The sequence below is a fragment of the Herpailurus yagouaroundi genome, unplaced genomic scaffold (genome assembly GCF_014898765.1).
Source record: "Herpailurus yagouaroundi ecotype Mexico unplaced genomic scaffold, PumYag 210, whole genome shotgun sequence".
In the NCBI taxonomy this organism is placed as follows: domain Eukaryota; kingdom Metazoa; phylum Chordata; class Mammalia; order Carnivora; family Felidae; genus Herpailurus; species Herpailurus yagouaroundi.
This window is the reverse complement of record NW_024412441.1, coordinates 17,197,592-17,219,996: the sequence shown is the minus strand read 5'-3', so window position 1 is coordinate 17,219,996 and position 22,405 is coordinate 17,197,592. Positions and strand designations below refer to the sequence as shown.

General features: G+C 41.9%; 1 long non-coding RNA gene across 3 annotated transcripts in view; it reads left to right on the top strand.

The window, feature by feature from the left end:
* Positions 1-22,405, top strand: part of LOC121016374 (uncharacterized) — a 40,855-nt gene that overhangs the window by 434 nt on the left and 18,016 nt on the right. For 2 of the 3 annotated variants that reach the window (XR_005784253.1, XR_005784254.1), the window contains exon 2: positions 1,100-1,316. This is a non-coding gene — a long non-coding RNA (uncharacterized LOC121016374). Of the gene's footprint in view, positions 1-1,099; positions 1,317-21,860; positions 22,315-22,405 lie in introns of those variants that run through there. The other variant, XR_005784255.1, reaches the window with a different exon arrangement.

Sequence of the window (22,405 nt, the reverse complement as noted above, 5' to 3'; positions counted from 1 at the left end):
AAGAGTGGTTTCTGCTGTTTTTATGGACAGGATATAGTTAAATCCTGGGATAGAAATACTACCTGGAGCGTTGAGAGGCAAGACCTAGAAGGCTCAGAGAAAGTGGGTGGAAGGTGGAGTTCTTGTCCATCTCCTCTGCTACAGATTGAGGATGGAGAGCCTCATGCCCACTGAAATGCGAGAATGTCTGCCCTCCTCGTCTAACCTGAGGCCAGGGTCTCACCCACCGAGAGCCTTCTGCTTACAGGTTCATCCTCGGCAGATGGTGAGAAATCTAGCCCAGGCCTGGAGACAATTATCTGTCCATTAATAATTATAAGAAGAAAGTTTGTTTAAGTTTAAAAGAAAACAGTTTTAAGAAGTAATTCATATACCGTTTTAAAGTGTACGTTTCAATGGATTTTGGTGTATTCACCGAATTGTGCAACCATCACTATGGTCAATTTTAGAATATTTTCAGCACCTGAGTAAGATACCCCACATCCTTTACCTATCACCACTGGCTCCTCACTTCAGCCCTAAGCAACCACTTAATCTACCTTCTATCTGTATACATTTTCCTATTGCGAACCTTCATATGAATGGAATCATAGAACATGAAGTCTTTTGTGACTGGTTTCTTTCAGTTAGCGTAATGTTTTCAAGATTCATCCATGTTCTACCCTGTATCACTACTTAATTTCTTTTTTTTTTTTTAATTTTTTTTTCAACGTTTATTTATTTTTGGGACAGAGAGAGACAGAACATGAACGGGGGAGGGGCAGAGAGAGAGGGAGACACAGAATCGGAAACAGGCTCCAGGCTCTGAGCCATCAGCCCAGAGCCCGACTCGGGGCTCGAACTCACAGACCGTGAGATCGTGACCTGGCTGAAGTAGGACGCTTAACCGACTGCACCACCCAGGCGCCCCTTTAATTTCTTTTTATAGCTGAATAATATTCTGTTGTATGGATTCTCTTCGTTTTTGAATGACAGTGGAAAGGTTGGCATTTTTAAAAGAAAACTTGCTGAAAACTCTTTTTTTAAAAAGGGAATTGGTTGTAAAATATGCAAAGCGTAAAAATGATCAGACTTGCCAAGTGTGTTTCTGATGTCACAGGTTACTCACTGCAAGAACTGGTCAGATACTTCTGAGAGCTGAGCACGGAACAGGTTCCTCACATGGACAGAAATAACTGAATGTAAGATCATTCCGCACAACTTCCCATCCATGTTGGAATCCCTTCTACAGAACCCCAGCTCCTAGTTGAAAACTTCTGGCATCAAAATGTCTTTTCTTCACAAGCAACCCATTCTACTTTCTGTCCCATCTCAAGGTTAGAACTTTCTCTTAAATATTGTTTCTGTCTCTGTTAGCTATTGTGGGAATGGTGGTGCTTTGGGGAGCTCTTTTTCTGGTTAAATGGTGAGGTGGGAAGGAAGGAAGTGAAATTAGTTGCCTTTTCTCTATTTAGTATAGAAATCCCCTGCTAGGAAATTAGTAGTGGGTTATAAACAAACAAATAGACTACTGGCAGATTTGTAATGCAACATCTTAATGTGACATTGATTAGATTTTTAAAGCCTGTGCTAGGTGACAAAGATCAAGTCAGGATATTTTGGGAAAATGCCTTAAAAACCATATAGTACCATACAGATGGGAGGAGGTGACATGATTAACGCCGCAAGATTGGTGGATTAGGCTTGTGTCTGACGTAGGGTGGCTTTAAGGAGGAAGATGTGTAAATACGAGATGGACAAACTTGGAAGGTAGGTGAAGTTATAGGTAATCTCGAGCAGAAGAGCCCGACACATCCCTGGCTGACATTGACTTTGTAGTTACTTTGGATGAAGACAGGCTTATTGTGAGCAACACAAAGCTGGAAGGGAGTAAAAATTCCATAGAATTTGGAGGACAAGTAGAGACAATCCAGAGACAAATGTTTCTGACAAATGACAATATGCAATTTGACAGAGATAATTGTATGCCTATGTTCAGTTCAGAGTTCAGTATGGCTGAACTCTGGATGTCTGGCTTGACAGCTGTTTGCATGTAAAAGGTCTGGGTATTTCAGATGTATGCGACCCCAGTTGTCCCAGCATGTGACCCAACTGCTAAAGATGTCAACAATTATTAATGCATCACAGCACTGTATAATGCATTACATGGTGTGGTGTCAGAGATCACAAAACAGCAGTCCGTGGAACAAATCTAGCCTCCTGACAGAATTTGTTCAGCTTTCTAGCACTGAGTGGCCAAGCATTGAAACAATTTTTAATTGTTTGCCTTCATGTTGGGAGATTTTACTGAAATGCTCAGATTTCAGTTTTCTAATGACAAATCAGGAAAGTTGGCCATCTGGTGCCCCTGTTCCCACATGGCAACATTGGCTTCCCCCTTTGGATTGGACATGTGGTCTTCTGTTCGCCAGGGTCCCCCACTCTCCATGAATCCTCAGCACACAGGTGGGTGCCTGCTTTCACCTGCTTGCTTTACTGTTTTCTTAACCCCTGGCTCCTTTCTCTCCTGTGCACCCTGCAGACACTGAACCTGTGGTCTCTGTGTGGATCAGGGAGGGAATCCTCCTGCTGAACTCTCAGTAAGTCAGAACTGGCCCCAGGGCTGGGATCTGTATGGATACAGCCCATGTAAAATTCAACAGAACACAACCCCAGTTCTTTATTATGGAAGATAATAAAGTAGGGGAGATACTGTATTTACCCTCCCACCCCATGTATCCACCCATATTACTTCTAAGGCTTGTCAGCACTGTTTACTCTATGCATTTCCACAGCATTCCTCTACCCCTGTACTGTGGTCACTGGAATATTTTAAAGGAAATCCCAGATATGGTTTAATTTAACTTGTGAACACTTCAGTACGAATACCCAACAGCTAACTACTCTTTAAAAAAAGGATAACCACAGTATCATTGTTACACCTTATAAGATTAATAATAATAAATCTCCTGCATTACCTAATACATAGTCATTGTTCAAATTTCCACACATATCTCTGGTATTTTTGCAATTGATTTGCTTGACTCAAGATCCAAACAAAGTCCACCACTTTGCATTTGACTAACGTATCTCTTAAATTTCTCTTAATTTATACCAATTCTCTCTCTCCCTACTCCCATTTATGATATTTACTTGTTGATCGATAGAATTTCCCACAGATTTTGGCTAATTGCAACCTCAAGGCATCCTTCAACAAGTCCTTTGATCCCTCCTGATAATTAGCTCTAGAAGCTTGATAATATTCAGATACATATTCAGTTTTTTTGCAAAAATATGTTATAGGTGGTACTATGTACTATTGCATCACAAGAGAAAGTACATAATATTCCACATTTCATGATGTTAATTTTATTGATGACTTCAGATGTAGTCAACCTAATTCATCCATTATTAAATTCCACATCAGCCTCTAACATAATGGTTTCAGCAGCCATGGATGCTCTTTGTCTAGATTTATTATTTTATTAAGGATTACATACTAGTGATGTTCTAATTCTATTATTCCTTCTGTATTTGTGACTGTGATTCTAAACGCCTCCCCTTTTTTCCTGTTGACTATTAGGGTTTCCTGAAGCACAATTCACTTTAGAAAAGCCTGGATAATATTGTTTGGTTCTTTTTCTTTTTCTTTTCTTTTCTTTTTTTTTTATAGTTTAACTTTATATTTTATTTTTTAAAATTTACATCCAAATTAATTAGTATATAGTGAAGCAACGATTTCAGTAGATTCCTTACACCCCTTACCCATTTAGCCCATCCCCCCTCCCACAACCCCTCCAGCAACCCTGTTTGTTCTCCATATTTATGAGTGTCTTTTGTTTTGTCCCCCTCCCTATTTTTATATTATTTTTGTTTCCCTTCCCTTATGTTCATCTGTTTTGTCTCTTAAAATCGTCATATGATTTTTGTCTTTCTCTGACTGACTAATTTCACTTAGCATAATACCCTCCATTTCCATCCACATAGTTGCAAAGGGCAAGATTTCATTCTTTTTGATTGCTGAGTAATACTCCATTGTATATATATACCACATCACCTTTATCCATTCATCCATCGATGGACATTTGGGCTCTTTCCGTACTTTGGCTATTGTTGATAGTGCTGCTATAAACATGGGGGTGCATGTGTCCCTTTGAAACAGCACACCTGTATCCCTTGGATAAATACCTGTTAGTGCAATTGCTGGGTCATAGGGTAGTTCTATTTTTAGTTTTTTGAGAAACCTCCACCCTGTTTTCCAGAGTGGCTGCACCAGCTTGCATTGCCACCAACAATGCAAAAGAGATCCTCTTTCTCTGCATCCTCGCCAACATCTGTTGTTGCCTGAGTTGTTAAAGTTAGCCATTCTGACAGGTGTGAGGTGGTATCTCATTGTGGTTTTGATTTGTATTTCCCTGATGATGAGTGATGTTGAGCATTTTTTCATGTGTTGGTCGGCCATCTGGATGTCTTCTTTGGAGAGGTGTCTATTCATGTCTTTTGCCCATTTTTTCACTGGATTATTTGTTTTTGGGTGTTGAGTTTGATAAGTTCTTTATAGATTTTGGATACTAACCCTTTATGTGATATGTCGTTTGCAAATATCTTCTCCCATTCTGTCAGTTGCCTTTTAGTTTTGCTGATTGTTTCCTTTGCTGTGCAGAAGCTTTTTATTTTGATGAGGTCCCAGTAGTTCATTTTTGCTTTTGTTTCCCTTGCCTCCAGAGACATGTTGAGTAAGAAATTGCTGTGGCCAAGATCAAAGAGGTTCTTGCCTGCTTTCTCCTCAAGGATTTTGATGGTTTCCTGTCTTACATTGAGGTCTTTCATCCACTTGGAGTTTATTTTTGTGTATGGTATAAGAAAGTGGTCCAGGTTCATTCTTCTGCATGTCGCTGTCCCATTTTCCCAGCACCACTTGCTGAAGAGACTGTCTTTTTTCCATTGGATATTCTTTCCTGCTTTGTCAAAGATTAGTTGGCCATACGTTTGTAGGTCCATTTCTGGGTTCTCTATTCTATTCCATTGATCTGAGTGTCTGTTCTTGTGCCAGTACCATACTGTGTTGATGATTACAGCTTTGTAGTATAGCTTGAAGTCTGGGATTGTGATGCCTCCTGCTTTGGTTTTCTTTTTCAAGATTACTTTGGCTATTCGGGGTCTTTTCTGGTTCCATACAAATTTTAGGATTATCTGTTCTAGTTCTGTGAAGAACGCTGGTGTTACTTTGATAGGGGTCACGTTGAATATGTAGATTGCTTTGGGTAGTATTGATATTTTAACAATATTTGTTCTTCCTATCCAGGAGCATGGAATCTTTTTCCAATTCTTTGTGTCTTCAATTTCTTTCACAGCTTTCTATAGTTTTCAGTGTATAGATTTTTCACCTCTTTAGTTAGATTTATTCCTAGGTATTTTATGGTTTTTGGTGCAACTGTAAATGGGATCGATTCCTTGATTTCTCTTTCTGTCACTTCATTGTTGGTGTATAGGAATGCAACTGATTTCTATGCATTGATTTTATATCCTGCTACTTTGCTGAATTCATGAATCAGTTCTAGCAGTTTTTTGGTGGAATCTTTTGGGTTTTCCATGTAGAGTATCATGTCATCTGTGAAAAGTGAAAGTTTGACCTTCTCCTGGCCAATTTAGATGTCTTTTATTTCTTTGTGTTGTCTGATTGCAGAGGCTAAGACTTCCAATACTATATTGAATAACAGTGGCAAGAGTGGACATCCCTGTCTTGTTCCTGACCTTTAGGGGGAAAGCTCTCAGTTTTTTTCCATTGAGGATGATATTAGTGTTGGGTTGCTCGTATATGGCTTTTATCATCTCGAGGTATGCTCCTTCTATCCCTACTTTCTTGAGGGTTTTTATCAAGAAAGGACACTGTCTTTTGTCAAATGCTTTCTCTGCATCTATTGAGAGGATCATATGGTTCTTGTCCTTTCTTTTATTAATGTGATGAATCATGTTAATTGTTTTGCGGATATTGAACCAGCCCTGCATCCCAGGTATAAATCCCACTTGGTCGTGGTGAATAATTTTTTTAATATATTGGATCTGGTTGGCTAATATCTTGTTGGGGATTTTTGCATCCATGTTCATCAGGGAAATTGGTCTATAGTTCTCCTTTTTAGTGGGGTGTCTGTCTGGTTTTGGAATCAGGGTAATGCTGGCTTCATAGAAAGAGTTTGGAAGTTTTCCTTCCATTTCTATTTTTTGGAACAGTTTCAAGAGAATAGGTGTTAACTCTTCCTTAAATGTTTGGTAGAATTCCCCTGGAAAGCCATCTGGCCCTGGACTCTTGTTTTTTTTTGGCAGATTTTTAATTACTAATTCAATTTCCTTACTGTTTATGGGTCTGTTCAAATTTTCTATTTCTTGCTGTTTCAGTTTTGGTAGTGTACATGTTTCTAGGGATTTGTCATTTCTTCCAGATTGCCCATTTTATTGGCGTATAGTTGCTCATAATATTTTCTTATTATTGTTTTTATTTCTGTTGTGTTGGTTGTGGTTTCTCCTCTTTCATTCTTGATTTTACTTATTTGGGTCCTTTCCTTTTTCTTCTTGATCAAACTGGCTAGTGGTTTATCAATTTTGTTAATTCTTTCAAAGAACCAGCTTCTGGTTTCATTGATCTGTTCTACTGTTTTTTTGGTTTCGATAGCATTAATTTCTGCTCTAATCTTTATTATTTCCTGTTTTCTGCTGGTTTTGGGTTTTATTTGCTGTTCTTTTTCCAGCTCTTTAAGGCGTAAGGTTAGGTTGTGTATCTGAGATCTTTCTTCCTTCTTTAGGAAGGCCTGGATTGCTATATACTTTCCTCTTGTGACCGCCTTAGCTGCGTCCCAGAGGTTTTGGGTTGTGGTGCTATCATTTTCATTGACTTCCATATACTTTTTAATTTCTTCTTTAACTGCTTGGTTAGCCCATTCATTCTTTAGTAGGATGTTCTTCAGTCTCCAAGTATTTGTTACCTTTCCAAATTTTTTCTTGTGGTTGATTTCGAGTTTCATAGCATTGTGGTCTGAAAATATGCACGGTATGATCTCGATCTTTTTGTACTTACTTAGCGCTGATTTCTGTCCCAGTATATGGTCTATTCTGGAGAACGTTCCATGTGCACTGGAGAAGAATGTATATTCTGCTGCTTTAGGATGAAATATTCTGAATATATCTGTTAAGTCCATCTGGTCCAATGTGTCATTTCAAAGCCATTGTTTCCTTGTTCATTTTTTGATCAGATGATCTGTCCATTGCTGTGAGTAGGGTGTTGAAGTCTCCTACTATTATGGTATTACTATCGATGAGTTTCTTTATGTTTGTGATTAATTGATTTATATATTTGGGTGTTTCCACATTTGGCGCATAAATGTTTACAATTGTTAGGTCTTCTTGGTCTATAGACCCCTTGATTATGATATAATGCCCTTCTGCATCTCTTGATACAGTCTTTATTTTAAAGTCTAGATTGTCTGATATAAGTATGGCTACTCCAGCTTTCTTTTGTTGACCATTAGCATGATAGATGGTTCTCCATCCCCTTATTTTCAATCTGTAGGTGTCTTTAGGTCTAAAGTGGGTCTCTTGTAGACAGCATATAGATGGGTCTTGTTTTCTTATCCATTCTGTTACCCTATGTCTTTTGATTGGAGCATTGAGTCCATTGACGTTTAGAGTGAGTACTGAAAGATATGAATTTATTGCCATTATGATGCTTGTAGAGTTGGAGTTTCTGGTGGTGTTCTCTGGTCCTTTCTAATCTTTTGTTGCTTTTGGTATTTATTTATTTATATATATATACTTTCATCTTTTCTCCCCTCAGAGAGTCCCCCTTAAAATTTCTTGCAGGGCTGGTTTAGTGGTCACAAACTCCTTTAATTGTTGTTTGTCTGGGAAACTTTTTTATCTTTCCTTCTATTTTGAATGACAGCCTTGCTGGATAAAGAATTCTTGGCTGCATATTTTTCTGATTCAGCACACTGAATATATCCCGCCACTCCTTTCTGGCCTGCCAAGTTTCTGTGGATAGGTCTGCTGCAAACCTGATCTGTCTTCCCTTGTAGGTTAGGGACTTTTTTTCCCTTGCTGTTTTCATGATTCTCTCCTTGCCTGAGTATTTTGTGAATTTGACTATGATATGCCTTGTTGATGGTCGGTTTTTGTTGAATCTAATGGGAGTCCTCTGTGCTTCCTGGATTTTGATGTCTGTGTCTTTCCCCAGTTAGGAAAGTTTTCCGCTATGATTTGCTCACATAACCCTTCTACCACTATTTCTCTCTCTTCCTCCTCTGGGACCCCTGTGCTTCTGATGTTGTTCCTTTTTAATGAGTCACTGATTTCTCTAATTCTTAAATCGTGCTCTTTTGCCTTAATCTCCCTCTTTTTTTCTGCTTCGTTATTCTCTATAAGTTTGTCTTCTATAGCACTGATTCTCTGTTCTGCCTCATCCATCCTTGCTGCTGCTGCATCCATCGTGATTGCAGCTCAGTTATAGCATTTTTAATTCTGGCTATTTTTTACTTCTTTTATATCTGCAGAAGGGGATTCTAATCTATTTTTGACTCCAGCTAGTATTCTTACTATCGTGATTCTAAATTCTGGTTCAGACATCTTGCTTGTGTCTGTGTTGGTTAAATCCCTGGCTGTCGTTTCTTCGTGCTCTTTCTTTTGGGGTGAATTCCTTTGTTTTGTCATTTTGAAGGGAGAAAAGGAATTAATGAGGTAGAAAAATTGAAATTAAAAAAAATTAAAATTAAAAAAAATTAAAATTAAAAATTAAAAACATACACACACAAAAATTGAATAGATGATGCTAGATCCTAGGTGTGTTTTGGTCTGGGTGTAGAAAGTGGTTTGACAGATTAGAGAAACAAACAAACAAAAAAAAAGGGGGGGAGAGAAAAAAAAGGAAATCATTTGAGAATTTGAAAAAATGAATACACTAAAGTAGACTAAAATACACAAGAGTAGAGAATATAGTAGAAAAAAATTATGGAAAAATATTTTTAGTAAAAATTAAAAAGAAATATGAATCTTTTCATTTTCTGTATTTAAGAAAAAAGAAATGAAAAAGAGAAAAAAGATAAAAAAAGAAAAAAGAAAAGACAAAAAAAGAAATCGTTTGAAAATTTGAAAAAGTGAATACACTGTAGTAGACTGAAATAAAATGATGGGAGTAAGATAGAATTTGAAAAAATTTACATAAAAGCAAAAAATATAGTAATAAAAATTAGATAAAAATATTTTTAAAAGAAATTGAAAGTGAAACTGAAGTTTTTCTCTTTCTGCATTCAAGAAAAAGAAATTGAAAAGGGAAAAAAAAGAAAAAGAAAGAAAAAAAGGAAATTGTTTGAAAATTTGAAAAAGTGAGTACACTGAAGTAGACTAAAATAAAATGATGGAAGTAAAGTAGAATTTGAAAAAATTTACACAAAAGTAAAAAATATAGTAATAAAAATTAAAAACAGATATTTTTAATAAAAATTGAAAATAAAAATGAGTTTTTTTCTTTCTGTATTCAAGAAAAAAGAACTGTAAAAGAGAAAAAGGAAAAAGAGGGAAAAAAATGAATAGATGAACCTGCTAACAGATTTAAGTAAGACTGAAATTGCTTCGTTTTCCCCTAGAGGTTGATCCATGTAGCTCTTTAGTCCATAAATTAAGCTGGTGCTGAGGTTTGTGTTCTTGAAGAGTGAAGTTGGCCCAGTTGGGCAGGGCTTGGTGTAACAGCTCCACTGTCCCCTAGATGGCGCTGCTAGCCTACTGGGGTGGATTGTTGCGGTGCTCATAGGGCGCATGCACATGCTCGAGAGCGGTGAAAAATGACACCGCCCAGCCACCCAGTCTGTTCTCCCAGATCAGCAGTGACGCACCGGTCCTCGGTCTTCAGCTCTCGTCCACTCCCCGCGACCAGGCCCCAGGCAGTACCTCGCTCCCAAGTTTTGTCTCAGATGCGGCTGTTTTCCCCGGCCCCTTACTTCCGAAGGACTGTGGCTTTGACCCACTCCGCCGGTCTAAGGGAGGGTCTCACCTAGCAATGGCTGAATGAGCAATGGCCGAATGTCAGCTGCACCCAGGAACGCCTGTTGGACACTGCTGTTGCCGGTGCCCCAAGACTGAGGCCAGGTGCCAGCCCACCCTCCAAAAAAATCGTGAGACATTGTAGCCTCAGCGTTTCAGGGACCATGGAAAATCGCAACACACATCTGACACCAGGCTTCACTCTCAACAACCTTGCCCCAGCACCAGCGAATGTGGCTGCCTTCTGGGGTCTCTTGGGACCAGGTGGCTTCAACAGCCCTGGTAGGGGCTTCTACCAAATGTCCCTCCAGCAGTGGAACCACTTTTCCCCATGTGGCCTGAGATCCTCCTGGACCCCACTCTGTTCCTGGGGATTCACCTTTCCCACCAGAGCACTGCCAGGTATCGAGCTGCGGAGTTGCAGCCTTTGCACTCCGCTTGTTTAGTCTTAATGGAATTTAAACCCTCTCCTTTCTCCCTTTTTAGTTTAGTCCCTGCGGCTGTTTCCAATTTTCTACTTTCTCTCCAGCTGCTTTTGGGGAGGGGTGCTTTCCCCATATGCTCCCCCCCATCTCCGTCCTCTCTCCACCTGAAAAAGGGGTTCCCTACCTTTCAGGGCTTCTTGCTCCCCAAGTTCAGCTCTTTGTGTCGCATACTTGCTGAATTCTGTGGTTCAGTTTGTGCAGATTGTTGTGTTAATCTTCCAATCGGTTTTCTAGGTGTGTAGGATGGTTTAGTGTTGGTCTGGCTGTATTTCATGAATGCGAGACACACAGAAAGCTTCCATGCTGTTCCGCAATCTTGACTCCTCCCAGTTCTTTTCATTTTTCTACTAATATTCAAGAATAATGAGTTGATGCCCTAGCAACTGCCAAAGGTAGTTTTTTATTTTACAGGTTTTTTTTTTTTTTTTTGAGTAGTAGTTCACATACAACAAACTACAGTAATGATGTTGAGTAGCATTTGAATGCTGATTAGACATTCGTATATCTTCTCTGGTGAATTGTCTATTCAAATCTTTTGTCCTTTGTGTGCGTGTGTGTGTTTTCATTATTGAGTTGTAAGAGTTTTTGTATATTGCAGATATGACTCCTTTGCTGGAAAATAATTTCTCCCAGCTTGTGGTTGGGCTTTTCTTCTTCTCTTCTTTTTCTCCTTTTTTTTTTTTTTGGAAGTAGGCTCCTTGCTCAACATGGGGCTTGAACTCATCACCCCGAGATCAAGAGTCACATGCTGTACCAACTGAACCAGCCGCATTGCTCTGAGTTTTCATTTTTTAATGGAGTCTCTTCAAGAGAAAACTTTAAAAATTTTGACGATATTCAAACTATCACCTTTTTTTCTATTATGGATGGTATGTTTGATGTCATATCTAAGAAATCTTGGCCTAACTCGAAGTCACCAAGATTTTATTCTATGTTTTAGCTCTTACATTTAGGAGTTAATTTTTGCGGGTGATGTAAGTAGAGGTCTAATTTTTTGTGTATGGATATTCTGGCACCATTTATTGAAAAGCATATCCTTTTCTAATTTAATTGCTTTGACATCTTGTCAAAAATAAATTGACCATAAAAATGTGTTGGTCTTTTGCTGGACTATCCTTCTATTCTATTGACCTATATGTCAGTGTGGTTTTATGCTAATGCCACGCCGTATTGATTACTATAGGTTTGGAAACCAGGTAATCTAAAAGAATTTTGTTCTTTTTCAAAACTGTTGAGGCCATTTTAGGTCCTTTACCTTTCCATATAAACTTTAGGATCAGCTTGCCATTTTCTATGAAAACATCCTGGAACTTCTACAACAATTCCACTGAATGTATTGATCAATTTAGGAGAATTGCCTACTTAACAATATTGAGTCTTTGGATTCCATAAACAAGGTACATCTCTCTACTTATTTAGGCCTTTAATTTCTTTCAGCCATGCTTTGTAGCTTTTAAGGTATAAGTCTTGTATTATTTCTTTGTTAAATATTTTGCAGAATTCACTAGCGAGGTAATGTGGGTCTGCAATTTTGTGGGAAAGTTTTTTTTTTTAACCTATACATTTAATTTATTTAATAGATAAGGGACTATTCAGGTTACCTACCATTGAATGAGCTTCGGTATTTTGTGTTTTTCAAGAAATTTGTCTATTTAATTAAATTTGTGGAATTTATTGGCATAAAGTTATTCATAGTATTCCCTTCTTGCCTTTAGGATTTATAGTGATGTCCCTGCACATGTCTGATACTGGTAATTTGTGTCTTTTTTCTTTTCTTTCTTTTTTTTTTCTTGATCAGTCTGATGAGAGGTTTTTCACTTTATCTTTTTCAAATATCCAGTTTTCAGTTTTATCGATTTTCTCTATTGTTTTCCTGCTTTTCAGTTGATTCTGATGTATGTGAAGAGAATGTGTATCATGCTGTTGTAGGGAAGAGTGTTCTATCAATGTCAATGACAGCAAGTCAGTTTCAAGTGTTGTTCACGGCTTCTATATCTTTGATTTTCTGTCTACTTGTTCTATCTATCTTTGAGAGAAGGTATGAAAATAAGCAACTACAATCCTAGATTTTTGTATTTCTCTTTTTAGTTCTACCTTTTCCTGCTTCATGTAGTTTGCACCTCTTTTATTGGCTACATCAGTATTTAGGACTGTTATGTTCTCATGATTCATTGGCCCTGCTATTGCTGTTGATGCTTGATCTGTCTCATGTTTGGACAGAGAAAGTGCCATCCAGTTGGCTCCTGAGTCTTTTTGACATAACTTTAGATCTTTGATAGTCTTCTTGTTCCTGGCATGACAAGATATTCCAAAATGCACTTTGTATTTTTTTCTTTAATCCTGGTATCGACCATTTCTCCTAGGAGTCTGCTTTTTTTTTTTTAATTAAAAAAAATATTTATTTATTTTTGAGAGCGAGAAACACACACACACACAAAGCATGAGCAGGGGATGAGTCAGAGAGAGAGACACACACACAGAATCTGAAGCAGGATCCAGGCTCCGAGCTGTCAGCACAGAGCCTGATGTGAGGCTTGAACTCACAAACCGCAAGGTCGTGACCTGAACCAAAGTTGGATGCTTAACTGACTGAGCCATCCAGGCACCCCAGAGTCTGCTTCTGTTTGTAGGGAAGTGTTGTTGTTTAGGAGACCACAATCTGTGTGCTAGAGCTGATTATTGCTACTCAATGGTTGTCATATTTTCAAGCTCTTTTCAGTGGCTAGAACTAGGAAATGCATACTTTTTAAAAAGAGAAAAATACAGGGGCAGCCTGGGTGGCTCAATCGGTTAACTGTCTGACTTTTGATTTTGGCTCAGGTCATGATCTCAAGGTTGGTGAGATAGAGCCCTGCATCATACTCTGTGCTGACAGCTCAGAGCCTGGAGCCTGCTTCAGATTCTGTCTCCCTCTCTCTCTGCCCCTCCCCCCACCCCTGGCTGTGCTCTCTCTCTCTCTCTCTCTCTCTCAAGAATAAATAAATATTAAAAAACAATTTAAAAAATTAAAAAGAAAACCCCCAAAGCTATCCTATTCCTCTGATTTCACTCAGTGTATTCTGCAGATCATTTTAGCGTTGCAGATAGAACTCTTCCTCCTTCCTTAGTACAGCAGTGTGGTGTTCTGTTCATGTGGGTGGACCATCGTTTCTTCAGCAGGCCTGTACTGATGAACACTTGGGTGTTTTTCAGTCTTCTGGTTTTGTAGCTACTGATGCAATGAAGAGATTTATTCAATTGCTTTGAATTTTTGGCTAGTATATCTTTGAGATAGATTCTAGATGTGGGATTGCTGGTCCAAGGGGTGGTTATCTATCTATAAAATATAGGTAATTATGTAAATAATAATTTATATTATATGTAAGATATAATGTTAGATATAATTTATAATGTTATATAATGTTACATATAAGATATAAATTATATACCTATTTTATATACATCGAAAATTTTGCAGATGTGTGAAATTACCCTTAAAGAGGGTTTCTGGGGGCACCTAGGTGACTCAGTCAGTTAAGCATCCGACTTTGGCTCAGGTCATCATCTTGTGGTTCATGAGTTCGAACCCCACATCAGGCTTGTGCTGACAGCTCAGAGTCTGGAGCCTGCTTCACATTCTGTGTCTCCTAACCCTGCTCATTCTCTCTCCCTCCCTCTCGCTCTCTCTCTCAAAAACAAATAAACATTAAAAAATTAAAAAAAAAAATAAAGAGGGTTTCTGATGTGATCATCCATTAGCGTGAGGCCTCCAGCATCCACCTCACGAGGGCAGTGGCTGAAAGGCAGGGGTTGAGTGATGCTGGTGGGGCATACACTTCTCCAGTTCCAGGGGGCCCCCAATGAATGCCTTTCCCCAATAGTTCCTGGAGGCTCTGACATAAGGCATGGCTGGCAGGACAGAAGGCATCTCAGCTTTCAGGGGTGGCCTGGAGACAACCCCAGACTTAGCAGAAGCCCAGGAGACCTTGCCCCCACCCCAGTCATCCCTGCCTGGTGCTTCTGGCCCTTGAGTCTATCCTGTCCCCTTCAGCTTCATCTTTTAGCCTCATAACATTTAAAGTTGTTTCAAAACTCTTTCTATTTTATTTGAGTGATTGTTATTATATAATGTGAATAGTCCCTAATTATTCTTATTTTTAAAACAGTTTTGTTCTGTTGTAACTATTTCATTCCTTTACACACCCCCTTGTTAATGAGGATGTGCTTTTTCTTTAAAACTTTAATGACAGAGGCACCTGGCCTGGGGGGCTCAGTTGGTGACTCTTGATTTCAGCTCAGGTCATGATCCCAGGGTCATCGGATCAAGTCCTGTGTTGGGTTCTGCACTGAACATAGAGCCTGCTTAAGATTCTCCCTCTCTCTCTCTCTCTCTCTCTCTCTCTCTCTCTTTCTCTCTCCCCCTCCCTCCACCCCACCCCCCACTTCTCTCTCCCGGTGGAGCTCTCTCTCTCTAAAACAAACAACTTTGATGACACCTTTCCCTCTGTACTTTTTTATTTCTTCTTAGCCTCCTTTTAACTTTTTCTCCTGAATTTATTTTTATCTCATCGAGTTTCTTTCTCTTTCTTAACTTAAATGGTAAAACTGGATTCTCTTTAAGTGTTTTTATGCTCTCTACTGGCTGGCCAGCCCCTGGGAGCCCAGGCAGGTAGCTGGGGTGGTGTCCATGCCGTGGGGGAAGCCAGGTGGGCTGTGGCGCTTTCCTCCCTCTGTTGATCCCCAGTCTTTCCCCACCAAGTCCTGATTCAACAACCCTTAATGTTAATGATCTGGGGGACTAGATGCCCCTCCTGCTCCCATAAGATTAAGCCATTCATGATGACTACAGCTGAAACTCCAAGGAATCTGGATCCTGGAGAAAAGTGGGCTGGAAAGGGATGTATGTGCTGCTTTCAAATATCTGTGAGAAGAGTGGACATACTCACTGTTGACCTAGAGGAAAGAACATGAACTTAGAACCACAGCCCACGGGTGATGATAAGGAAGCACATTTATTTTTAAAACAATCGCCACTGTTGAGAAATGGGACGGGTTGACTGGTGAAGGAGTACTTTCCCAGCTTCACAAGTGATGGATCCTTCACAAGGAGCTTGGATGTTATAGAAGAGAATCCTGCATTGGTGGTGGGACGGTGTGTGTGTGTGTGTGTGTGTGTGTGTGTGTGTGTGTGTGGCTTCTAAGATATCTTTTCGCTTTAAAATTCTTACTTCTGTTTTCAGAAAACAAGATTGTGCAGTAGATTCTGTACTATGTTCCCAGCATCTATTTCCCCTTTCTTCTGTTTACAACATACTGTGCCCCTCTGCACTTGGTGAGCAACCCTCCACCAGCCCGGACCAGTCATACTACGTCACCCCAACTGCATGCTGACTGGTTCAGAGATGGGCATGTGACTCAGAGTGACCGCCTCCTCCCCAATCAGAGTTTCTATCTTGAGCTATGTGGGAAGAGTCATTTTCTCTTTCTGTTTAGAAACATAAAAAATATAAATCTAGAGCTTCCTGCTGCCCCCAGCAGGTATCTTTCTAGCAGGGATCCTTCTGGCTGAGCTACTTGGCCTGGGGGAATGAGGCCCACATTTAATGAGACAGGGAGAAGAGGTAAAGAGGTCTGGAAGTGTTTGCATCTCTGATTCTTAAGATTAGCCTTACCAGTTCTCTTTCTGTGGTTTGATTGTGTGCACTGGAAAAGTGCCCTTTTGCTTTAGCCAGTCAGACTTGGGTTTTCTGTCACTTGTAACCAAAAAGGGTCTTTTTTTTTTTCTTAATGTTTATTTATTTTTGGGAGAGAGAGAGAGTGACAGAGTGTGAGTGGGGGAGGAACAGAGAGAGAGGGAGACACAGAATCTGCAGTAGGCTCCAGGCTCTGAGCTGTCAGCACAGAAGTGGACTTGGGGCTTGAAATCACGAACTGTGAGATCATGACCTGAGCCGAAGTCAGACGCTTAACTGACCGAGCCACCTAGGTGCCCCTCCAAAAAGGGTCTTGACTGACATGGTTGTTATTGTACAAAACATCATTTTACACTGATGACCAATTTTTCAAATTTCTTCTTTTTGAAAAAAAATTTTTTTTTAATTTTGAGAGAGAGAGCAAGAGCATGAGCGAGTGTGCACAGCAGGGAAGGGGCAGAGAGACAGGGAGAGAGAGAGAGAATCCCAAGCAGATTCTACACTGTCAGCGAGGAGCCAGATGTGGGGCTTGAACTCACTAACCATGAGATCATGATCTGAGCTAAAAGCAAGAGTCTGATGCTTAACCGGCTGAGCCACCAGGCACCACCAATTTTTTAAACTTCTTAATGAGAATTCTTTCAGAAAGAAAAGGCAACATTTGCTTATAGCTAAACTAAAAATTACTGTAGTTTTTCACACTAGTAAGCTGGCATGAGGATAGAGTTAATAGAGGGTTCTGTGTGCCTTTGTATGAAGCCCAGCCGTCTCTATCAGCATATGTCTGTCGTCTCCACTTGGATGACCCAAAGCACAGCACTTGAGGGGTGCATGGGTGATTCAGTCAGTTAAGAATCTGATTCTTGGTTTTTGACTCAGGTCTTGATCTCATGGTCATGGGATTGAGCCCCACATTGGGCTGTATGGTGACAGCACAGAGTCTGCTTCAGATTCTCTCTCTCCATCTCTCTCTCCCCCTCCCTGCTCATGCTCTCTCTCTCTCAAAATAAATAAATAAATAAACTTACAAATAAAAATAAAATAACATAGCACTTGAGCTTTCCCTCCCAAGCCTGATCCTCCCCTAGTCTTCCCCATCCCACAAAATGCCCTTTTCATCCATTCACCTGGGTTCTAAGTGAAATACTTAGGAGGCAGCCTTCCTTGTACCCCTCTGCTTCCTCATCTCTAATCCACCAGCAAGTCCTGTGTCTCCCTCCAGAACTTCTGTGCATCTGTACATCCTGTCATCTCCTACTTGGACTATAGCAGTAGCCTCTTAGCTGACTCCTTACTTCCCACTTCTTGGTCCTTTCTGGTCTTTTCTCTACACAGAAACCCTAGTGAGCTTTTAAGAACATGAATCAGATTCTGTCATTTCCTTGCTTAAAACCATTGATGACTTTCCATTGCATGCAGAATAAAATGCAAAGGCTTGCAGTGGTCCAGAAGGCCCTGCATGCCTGGACTGGTCCCTGCCCACCTCTCTACCCTCAGCTCCTGTCACTCTGTCTCTGTTTACTGTGCTCCAGTCACTCTAGTCTATTTCTTGTTTCTGCTTTGCGGCTCTTCCTTCTCCCGGGACACTTTCATCCAAGTCTTAGAGTGGCTAGCTCCTTAAGGCTCAAATATCACCTCCTTAGAGATGCATTTGAACGTGGTGTAGTATTTACTACTATATGTTTACTGCTATATACAGTATTTACTACTACTATTTACTATCTAAAATTATTGTGTTTATGTAAGTGGTAATCGTTTATTTCCCATCATTGGGATATAAATCCAGGGGCCAGGCCAACCGATGCTCAACAAATCATTAATGAATAAATGGAAGGATAATAGGGGAGCAACACATGGGTGCGGACTGTGAAGCTGAGTAGACAATATGTTCCATTGCTGCTGGTTGGCTTTGTAGATCCAGATCCAGAGCCCAGTTTTTGGAAAGTTCGTTGGAGCCTTTCCAAGGTCTGTCATTGTGTGTGTGTGTCATGCTTCAGGTGGCTTCCTGTCTAGTTGATGAGTAGTGTTGCCACCAGAAGCCGAGGAGAGTGTTGGGGTGGTGACTGGTGTTGACAAGAATCACCCAGGGAGTGTTGTAATGCAGATTCTGGGGCCCAGCGAAGCCCTCGGGCTGGACTCCTAGGAAAGGTAAGGAGGGGGCAATCAACTCATCCAGGTTGGCCCGGGACATCCCCAGCTTTAGCACTGAAGGTCGCTTGCTCTCTGAAAAATCCATCAGTCGCTGGCAAATCAGGAGGGTTGGTCACTCTAAACAAGGTGTTCAGAGAGATGCAGAGAGCGTCAGATGAAGTTAGATTGGAATGGTTTCTTGGGGTTGCTGAGGTAGAATCATTTCTCATCTTAGGCTTTGAGTTTTGGCTGTCCCCTCAGCCCTGCTGTGGAGTAAGTCTGGGTTTTCCAGACACCAAGCTGGGACAGAAAGGAAAGGAAACCATTGTTTCTTGAACACCTGCAGTGAGCCAGCTGCTGCTCTAGACCTTTATTACTGAATGTATCCCTTGGTAGCCTTTTTATTGCACCCATTTTAGAGGCAGGACACTGAGGCATATGAAGTTATGTAATTGCCTGAACTCAGACATCTTCCAAACAGAGGATATAGGAGTACCAAGTCTCCCTGACACAGAAGCCCAGGCCCCTTTCTAGGTGTTTTGCTTTGTGTATAGGGGTGTGTGTGTCAGAGATGTGGCTGGGACCTCAGCTTGACAGTTGTCCTCAGTCCTCAGGGTTGGGGTTCTCCTGTGATCTAGAGAAGGCCTCACGGACTGGACAGTGAGATAGTTAAGGAAGAGGCACCCAACGAAGTGGCTGGCCAGGGCCTGGCTGTGCAGGTGGCTCTCCACCACCAGGTGGCGCTGTGGCTCTGCCTTAGAAGGCTCCCTGCAGTACTATCGCTGGTGCAGAGCCCGCCAAACGACCAGCCACTGGGCCTTATTTAATCTGCAGCCTGTAGGCAGCCTGGGGCCTGTCCACAGCTTTCTGGCTTTCCTGGACTCTGGAAGGACAAGAAGAGAGGGGAGAGGAGAGAGGTCAGAGGTTGGTCAGGAGAAGAGGAGGTTTGGGCCAATGCAGAGTCTTGGCGGTAAGGGTGACCAATGAGCACAGCTATGAGGAAGAGGGGTAGAGATTGCTGTACTGGAACTAATGAATTTATAACACAGGCCAAATCATCTCCTGGTGTGCGCAAAACACATCAGGATAAGTGGACTTGCTCCCCCATGGTGGGAGTGGGGAGTGGAACGTGGGCAGAGAAGAGGCAACTTTTCTGTCCTACAGACCGTTTTGGTCAAGGGAAGGCCTCAGCTGGAAGGGCTGGGAGGCAGAGATGGCCAGGGTGCCTCCAAGTTGGGGGCAGAGATAGCCCCCAGTCATCTGCCTGTCTGCCCCGTGCTGATCACAGGGGCCCCCTGCTATCCTCACTGGGGGGCATAGGAAAGGTCCCCATCCGTCCTCCAGCTGCCCTTGCCATTTGGGAAAATGGCTTCAAGGATGCTGGCCCTCAGGATCCCACTCTCTTATCACCTATTTTCTATATCAGGACTCAGGCCTTCTAGATTCTCATCAAAAGACATCACTACAACAAACTTTTAACTCTTTTTCAAAGCCCACACCAGCGCCACGTGGTGACTCACTGTGGATTAGCTGCCTAGCAGTGGGTTTGGCCTGCACATTGATGTCAGAATGTGAAATAGTGTCTGCACTGTAAAGCCCCAAATGCATCCTTGGCACTGGGGAGTTGAGCAAAGGCCTCCTGAGGGGAAGGCGTGGTATGGGTGCAGGAGGGCTTTGGGAAAGAGCAGTAGTACTTGGCAGTGAGACAGGGGAGCAGAAAGCAGAGGGAACTTCATCAGTTTTACAGTCTGCCTTTCCCTGGTTTCTGGGCTGAGTGCTGTGACAGATGTGCCCCTTAGGAATTTTTTTGTTTTAATATTACATTTTCATTCATCACCTCTTCACACAGAATCTATTAAAATATTTTGTTTCATTTGTATCTACAGTATCATTCTCTCTCCCCTTTTAATTCAAGAGGTAATATAGCCACAGATTCAAAATTCAGAGGGTTCAAAATAAGTAACCTTTTCCTGTTTCATGTATAAACAAACAACCTGATGTTTACCAACAGAAAAACAGCAAGGACAGTGAAGGACAATTTGTGGACAAAACGTGTTAAGGTGTCACCCTGATGGTTGCAAAAACTCTCTCCACTCCCCACCCCTGAATTTTGAGAACTTTTTTGAGAAGTTGCAACTTTTTGTTAAGTCAGGTCTTTCCCTGTATGATCGATTCTGTGCATGGAAAGTCAGTGCCCATCCTGAGATGAGTTAGTCTTTTTCTTCAGTTCTTTCTCATGGCTTTCCAATTTGCTCTCTGACCCTCCTCAGAGATGTTTCTTTTAGTGACGTGATTATGAGACAGAACCCAGGGCTGGCTTAGCTGCCTGAGGATGGTGCCTTTGGAGGCCAAATGGCCTCAGACCCCAGTCCTGGCTCTCTGGACCGTCCGTCATCTCCCCATCTGACAGTTTTTCATGGTGGGACAAGCAGGCTGGGAGGGACCAGCCTCTGGAAGTGGACTTTCCTGCTGGAGAAGAGGGTCTGGAAGAGCTGACTCTGCCATGGGGACTTGGGAGGGGGCAGACTCTGGTCACTGTCTGAGCGCCCTTGTCGGCTGGTCCCTGGGCATAGGGGAGTGGAATGTGGGCAATTCTGGAGGACAGCCTGTGACTTGAGGAGTCCTGCCCATCAGACTGTGGGGCAGAGCTGGAATCTAGACCCTGGAGACTTGGGAACCAAGGAGGACATAGACTGAGAACTCTGAATAGGGACCAAAGTGGGCCCTGGGGGGTGGACCTTCTGGGGGATGGAGGAGCCCAGTTAATCAAGACAGGCATTGGTCAAGGTTGCCCTGGTAGCCTGTCTGCCCTTGACATTTCAGAATTTGGAGCCACAGTAGCCGAAATGGTCCGTGCGGTAATGTGTGTGTGAATCCTTAGGAAACAAAATCATTGTGGGCATGTGTCAGGCCCTGAGCCAACTGTAGGGGTGTCATTACTGCCTTGTGCATCGGTCCCAGAAGGAAGATGTAGATGCCCCCTCCCTCCCTTACACCATCTCCCTGGATCTTGGAGATGGCCCAGTCAACCTCATTCATAAAGGGGCCTCTCCCATTCCAGATATTCCAAATGTTGCCTTTAAGCCCCCTCCCCTCCCATCATGTGACTTCACATGGCATGCCGCTCTTTCTAGGGCATGAGTTTCCTCATCCATAAAATGAGATGGTGATCCTGCTCCAACCTACAAACCAAGTGGCCAAATGAGGGAATAGGTAGGACGCTCTTCTGGAAAAAGGAAAGTGAATCATCTGAGTGCAAGATTCTGAAGTGGTTCCACCCAAGGCCCGTGGAACACAGCTCCACAGCTGTCTCTCCCCAGGGCTCCAGCAGGTGGCAGCATTGCCCTCCCCCTGTGCTGGTCACTCCGGGGCCTCTCCTCCCAGACACTGGTGTGTAAGACCTTGGACCTCACTTAGTTCACACCCCACAGTCCCACCTCCCATGGGGAGGTGGGGGGTAGGGATCTGAGTGGCCTCTGAGACACTGGCCAGGGCTGGAAGCCTGAATGCCCAGGACAGGAAGGGCCTGGAAAGAGAATTAAGATCTTGTTCTTTTCCTTCAAAACAGCACAGACAAGCCAGGAGGAGGAGACCTGGTGTGCATGAGCCTAAGAAGGCTGAAGGGAAACCTTGTCTTGCTCTGCCACGACCCATCCCACACTGCCTGGAGGTGGCAATTTAGGATCCAGAGGCAAGGACTTGTCCTCTGCCGGGTTTTTGTCTTTAGCCAGAAAGGCCAGCTGGCATTTTAGCGGGGGCAGAGGTGGGTGAGTCCTCTATTTTTGTGTGTGCCAACGGGTTGAAAATTTAACACATTTCAGTTCATCTGTGCAGAAAAGAAGTAATTTATTTATTCATCTCTAACAAATGCGGCCTTTCTCCCAACCCCTACCTGAAGATTAGTGAGAAAAACAACAAAATGTTCAACTCAATTTTAACATCACAGGACCTGATGGTTTAGCGTGTCCTGTTCAGTGATGTTTTTTGTTTTTACATTATTTATTTATTTATTTATTTATTGAGAGACAGAGAGAGCACGTGCAAGTCAGGGAGGGGCAGAGAGAGAATGAGACACAGAATATGAAGCAGAGATTCTGTGTCAGCACAGAGCCC